Source organism: Fukomys damarensis, unplaced genomic scaffold (genome assembly GCF_012274545.1).
Source record: "Fukomys damarensis isolate Sample0158 unplaced genomic scaffold, DMR_v1.0_HiC HiC_scaffold_2, whole genome shotgun sequence".
Lineage (NCBI taxonomy): Eukaryota > Metazoa > Chordata > Mammalia > Rodentia > Bathyergidae > Fukomys > Fukomys damarensis.
This window is the reverse complement of record NW_022900914.1, coordinates 45,938,460-45,944,309: the sequence shown is the minus strand read 5'-3', so window position 1 is coordinate 45,944,309 and position 5,850 is coordinate 45,938,460.

Here is a 5,850-nt window from a genome sequence, read left to right as displayed (position 1 = left end):
CAAGTTCGATCCCCAATACCAAATACATACATACATACATACATACATACATACATATATATATATATTTAATAAAATGTTGAATTTATTTAATTTTTGTCTAAATGTTTGAAATTCATTAATTATAATTTAATTTTGCCTTTTAATTTTTTTTAGCTTTTACATCAGTGACTTCCACTCATTTTTTTTGTTGTTGTTGTTTTCTGTTTTGTTTTATTTTGTTTTTGGTACTGGGGATCAAACTCAGGACCTTGCACTTGTGAGGCAGGTGCAGTGTCACTGAGCTAAATCCCTGGCCCTCCTATCTCTTATTTATATATATTTATTTTGGTTTTTTGGGGGGATGGTCTCATATGTACTTTAGGCTAGACTTGAACTCACTGTGTAGCCCAGGCTGGCCTCAAACTCAGTGATCCTTCTGCCTCAGCCTCCTAAGTGCTGATATTACAACTTGCCTCTCTCTCTCTCTCTTTTAATAGCTAGCAAAAATGATTTATTTCAAATATAAAAAGTATAAACTCAAAGATTTCTAGCCCCTTGGATTAGTCAACTTTATTTTTCTAATTTATTTTTATTGGTATATTTTATTTTATTTTGGTTTTTGGTTTTTTGAGACAGGGTCTCAGTATGTAGTTGAGACTGACCTGGAACTCACTATGTAGCCCAGGCTGGTCTCAAACTTACAGCGATCCTCCTGCCTCAGCCTCCAAGTGCTGGGATTACAGACATGCGCCACCACACCTGGCTAAAATTTCTGAAGCTTGCTTCCTTCCTTCCTTCCTTCCTTCCCTTCTGATTCTGGGGATCAAACTCAGAAGAGCTACATTTCCAGCCCTTTTTACTTTCTGAGACTAGGTCTCACTGAGTTGCCCAGGCAGGACTCAAATTTACAGTCTTCCTGCTTCAGCCTTCCTCAGTGATGGAATTACGGGCGAACACCACCATATCCACCTCATTTATGTGTGAGTGTGTGTTTGGTACAGGGGATTGAACCTAGGTCTTCACATTGATGAATATACGGTTTACTATTTATTTATTTATTTATTTATTTATTTATTTATTTATTTATTTTGATACTGGGTCTCACTAAATCACTGAATTGCCCAAAGTGGGCTTAAACTTTCAATCCTCCTGCCTTGGCCTCTTAGATCTCTGATTTCACAGACATACACTACCACTCATGGCTTATGCCACCTCACCCATCTTGTAGCCACATTTCTTAAAGTATAAGAAGTAAATGAAAATAATTTTAGCGGTATATTTTATTTAATCCAGTGTATCCAAAATATGATCATTCCGATATAGCACAAAAATTACTAATATTTTACATTAGTTTTTTTTGAGAGCAGCCTGGGCTACATAGTGAATTACAGGTCAGTCTCAACTACATAGTGAGACCTGTCTCAAAAAATAAACAAACAGGGCTGAGGATTTAGCTCAGTGGTTCAGATCTGTGTTCAAGGAAAAAAGGAAATGAGAAGGGGCTAGCACTGTTTTTTGTTTTGTTTTGTTTTTGTGGCACTGGAGATTGAATTTAGGGCCTTCACATTAAGCTACATCCCCAGTCCTTTTTTAATTTTTCATTTTGATACAGGGTTTCACTAAATTACCCAGATTGGACTTGAACTCAAGATCCTCCTGACTCAGCCTTCCAGAGTGCTGGGATTATAGGCATGCATCACCACACCCAGCCACAGCACTGTTTTGATGAGGCCTTAGATGTCAGGTTTGGGACTTTGCGTTTGACTCTGGTGATAGGAATAACTTCTGAAGCCTTTTCAGGCAAGAAAAGTGCACATACTATGAGTTCTGAGTTAAAAACAGGAAAAATCCAGGCCAGGGATTTAGCTTAGTGGCACCTCACCTGCCTTGCAAGTGCAAGGTCCTGAGTTCGATCCCCAGTACCAATAAAATAAAATAAAAACAGGAAAAATCAGAGTGGAAGGAGAGGGGAAAAAAGGGGAACTGAAATCTGTTATCTATGTGTACCAATCCCCTACAGTGAATGTAATCACTATGTACTGTTAACATGTACTAACAAAAGTAAAGAAATTTAAAAATCAGGAAAAATCAGAAGCATGGGGACCAATTTGAGAAAGACTCGGCCAGTGCTGATGGGAATGGAAATGGGTGAAAATGATCTGTGAAACCCACATGGTGGGAGAATCTAAAGAAGTTAATATAGGGCCAGGGATTTGACTCAGTGGTTCCATGGTTCCTCTGCCTGCCTCCAAAGCACAAGGTCCTGAGTTCGATCCCTGGTACAAAAAAATAGAGAGAGAGAGAGAGAGAGAGAGAGAGAGAGAGAAGTTAATCATTGATCAGCTATGGAAGGGCAGAGACATGGATAAGAGGCCAGAAAAACCAAACTTTTTCTCCTGGACATCTGGAAGACCAGTGTTTTTGCTGATTTAAGCAGTGAAGTCAGGAAGATAAAGTTATCAGGAGGGGAATGAGGAGGGATGGATGAGGATACTGGGAAACTGAGGAGTTAGATTTATGGACATCATTGATGTACTCGTACTAGTACAGAGAACTGGACAGAAGTTGAAAATCAGTTCTGGTCTGGCACAGTGGCCCATACCAGCAATCCCAGCACTCAGGAAGCTAAGGCAAGAGAATCACTGCTGATTCAAGGCCAGCCTGGGCTACATAGTGAGTTCAAGGCCCGGCTGAACTACATAGACTCTGACTCCAAAAAAAAAAATTAAAAAGTCAGTTCTGGAGGTCAGGAGAGTTTTGGATTTGGGTAGGATCCAAGAGGCATCTGCACTGTAGTGGTATTTAAATTACGGAAGTGAAGACATGCAGGAAAGAAGAGGACCAAAAGCAAAGCCCTTAGGGCCAGGGATTAAGCTCAGTGGTGCCACCTCCTGCTACAAAGGTCCTGAGTTCAATCCCTGGTACAAAAAAAAAAAAAAGAATACATTTATCAAAAGCAAAAACCATAGGAGATGTTACCTTTGGGAACTGAGAAGAAGAGGTGCCATGAAAGAGTAGAGGAGTGGCTAAGGAAAGAGGGACACTTTGTGAGTGACAGACCTGAAGGCAGAGATCAGGTGACTGACCCGAGTGTCCCAGGCACCCATCACTGAGCCTGCTGCACAGCAGCACCAGCTACCAGGCTGAATGAGTGAATGAAAGAAAGAATATTCAGAAAAGAGCTAATAGAAGCTCCCTCCAAAAAAAGGGAAAAGGGCATTGTCAGAAGAGAGTGGTTTCCAGCACTAGGGAGGCTGAGGCAGGTAGGATTGCTATGAGTTCGAGACCAGCCTGGGCTACATAGAGAGTTCCAGGTCAGTCTCAGTGAGACGGAGGAGGAGGAGGAGGAGGGGGAGGGGAGGGGGGGAGAGAAGAAGAAGGAGAAGAAGAAGAAGAAGAAGAAGAAGGAGAAGAAGGAGAAGGAAAGAAGAAGAGAGTGGTTGTTATAACTTGTATCTAGATGTTCCCCACATGGCCTCATGCAGTCATAGGTTAGACCTTTTGGTGGTAGCTGGATCTAAGGTGTGTGATGCTGGCATCGAGGATATCGTGCTGGGATTGATGGGTGCAATGCCAGGATTAAATGTGTCCCACCGTAAGTGTGAGTGCTACCTGCACTAAGGTGGGCAGTCTGGATAGGATATAAGGGACAGAAAGAGAGTCTCTGCTTGTCACTTGTGCTTGCTGCTTACTGCCTTCTGCCTGCCATGGACCCTTTCTCCTCTGTGATTCCCCTCTGCCATGCCACCCTGCCTTGCAGTCAGCCAGTTATGGACTGAAACTGCTACAGACTGTGGGCTGAAATAAACCTCTCCTCCTTTAACTTTGGGGTGTCAGGTATTTTGTCTCATCGACAAGAAAAGTAACTAAGACAGGGGTTGATAATGTTAAATGAGCTGGGCATGGTGCAACACAACTGTAATCCCAGTACTCGGGAGGCTGAGGCAAGAGGATCACTGGGAGTTTGAGGTCAGTCTGGGCTACATAGTGACTTCAAAGCCAGCCTGAACTACATAGCAAGACATTGTCTCAAAAAAATTTTTTTTAAAGGAAAGGAAAAGTTAAACAAAGAGGCACTGACAAATAAGAGGTTTGCAGCAGCTTTCTCAGTTCTTTAGCTCAGTGGTCAGAGGTATGTGGTCCAGGTGGGACACAAGGTGACTACAACCACCAGACCACAGGACTGCAGGGAGGAGGTTGGCCCTGAAGATTCTGGGAGGCTGCTGTTGGACATGACACCGTAGGGAGCCGGTCCCACTCCAGTTCTCCCCCTTTGTCTCATTGGGTTTCCAGGGTTTGGGTGCTGGGACCTGCTCTGAATCAGAAAAAGGTCATTTCTCATGCTTCAGCTAGAGTGAAGAAAGGACCTGTGTTGGCTTCTTTTCATGCTGGATTTCCAGGGGTGGGGATCAGGGACAGCCCTGTGTGGGACCTGATCACATGGAAGAGGAGCAGGGCTCTCTGAGCTTTCACTAAGGCATCTTCAGCCCCAACTTCGTATCTCTGTAGCCTTTTCTGGTTGTGCAGAAGGGAGTACATTTCTCCTCCAAATGGGGGTGGCATGGTAGGGTGGGGCTGGAAGCACCCCTCAAGAGAGGCATTTTGTGATGCAAGAAATGGGACTTGAAGGAAGAAAGGCAGACTGTGAGACTCTGGTCCTACTTCTGACTAACCATACTCTCCTCATTAGGGCCCCAGACTAAGAATGTTGTAGAAATTTGTGCAGGGAGACAGAATGGGGTCATCAGACTGGCTGACCACTCAGAGATGCCCCATGGTGTCATTTTTACCTCAGAGCTTAGTCTAAGCCTCATCCTTGCCTGGCCCAAAACCCGAGTCAGCAACACACAAAGAGTGGGCCAACTCTCTGGGGGCCGACTCACTAAGCCAGCTTTGGGACCCTGCTCTCTCTACAGTGATCTCCTAGCCATTATGTTTCTTCTCAGTTAAGCCATGACCCTCCCTCCCCTTGGGATGGCTGGACAATGAGGCATCTTTGACCTCAAGGAACCACTACAGAGAAGGCCAAGAACAGAACAGCAAGGACTGAGCCAGTCAGATTTAATCTCTTCCCCCAGTACTGGATCAAGTTTTCCCAGACTGAAAGATGCCTGTTGCCTTCAGGTAGGGCTCTGGTCACATGTGTCCCCCTTATATCCCCAAGTCTAAGGAGTGCAATGATTAAAAACAAACAAAACCAAATGACAGAGAAAATGCAGAATAAAGCTTTTTTCCTCCTTTTTTAAACAAAACAAAACAAAACAAAATGAAAAAAAATATGCTGAAATCTGTATAGCTGACTTTGCTGGCAGATAAAAATTTGCCTAAGGAGTTAGCCAGAATTCTAAGGTTATTCTAGGGGTATAGTGGCTTAGGCAAGAAGGTCAACTCTGTCCAAATTTGGAACAATGGTAGAAGCTATTTCAAGCCATGTGATACGTCAACGCCTTGGTATAGGACTGTTAGCAAAGCAAACCTGAGGGACTGCACAAGGGGTAAGGAAATAATCAAACTTGCTGGCTGTTCAGCTTCATTTGAAAGGAAAATCTTAGGCAGGTAGAAAAGGCTGTCTGACTAGTCACTCCTTGCAGCAAGAACACAGCTTGTTTATCTTGATCATCTGGGTTCAGATATAACAATCAAAACTTCAAGAAGTCTTGATTTGGAAAGAGCTATCTACCCCACATTCTTCAGCGTTGGATGCCACCAAATTCTGGTTGTTGTTGATTTTTAGTCAACAATGATTTCTTATGTTTATTTTATTTTATTTTTTTGAGACAGGGTTCAGCTCGCTATGTGGTTCAGCCTGGCCTTGAGCTCGCTATATAGCCCAGGCTGGCCTCAAACTCATGGCAGTCCTCCTGCTTT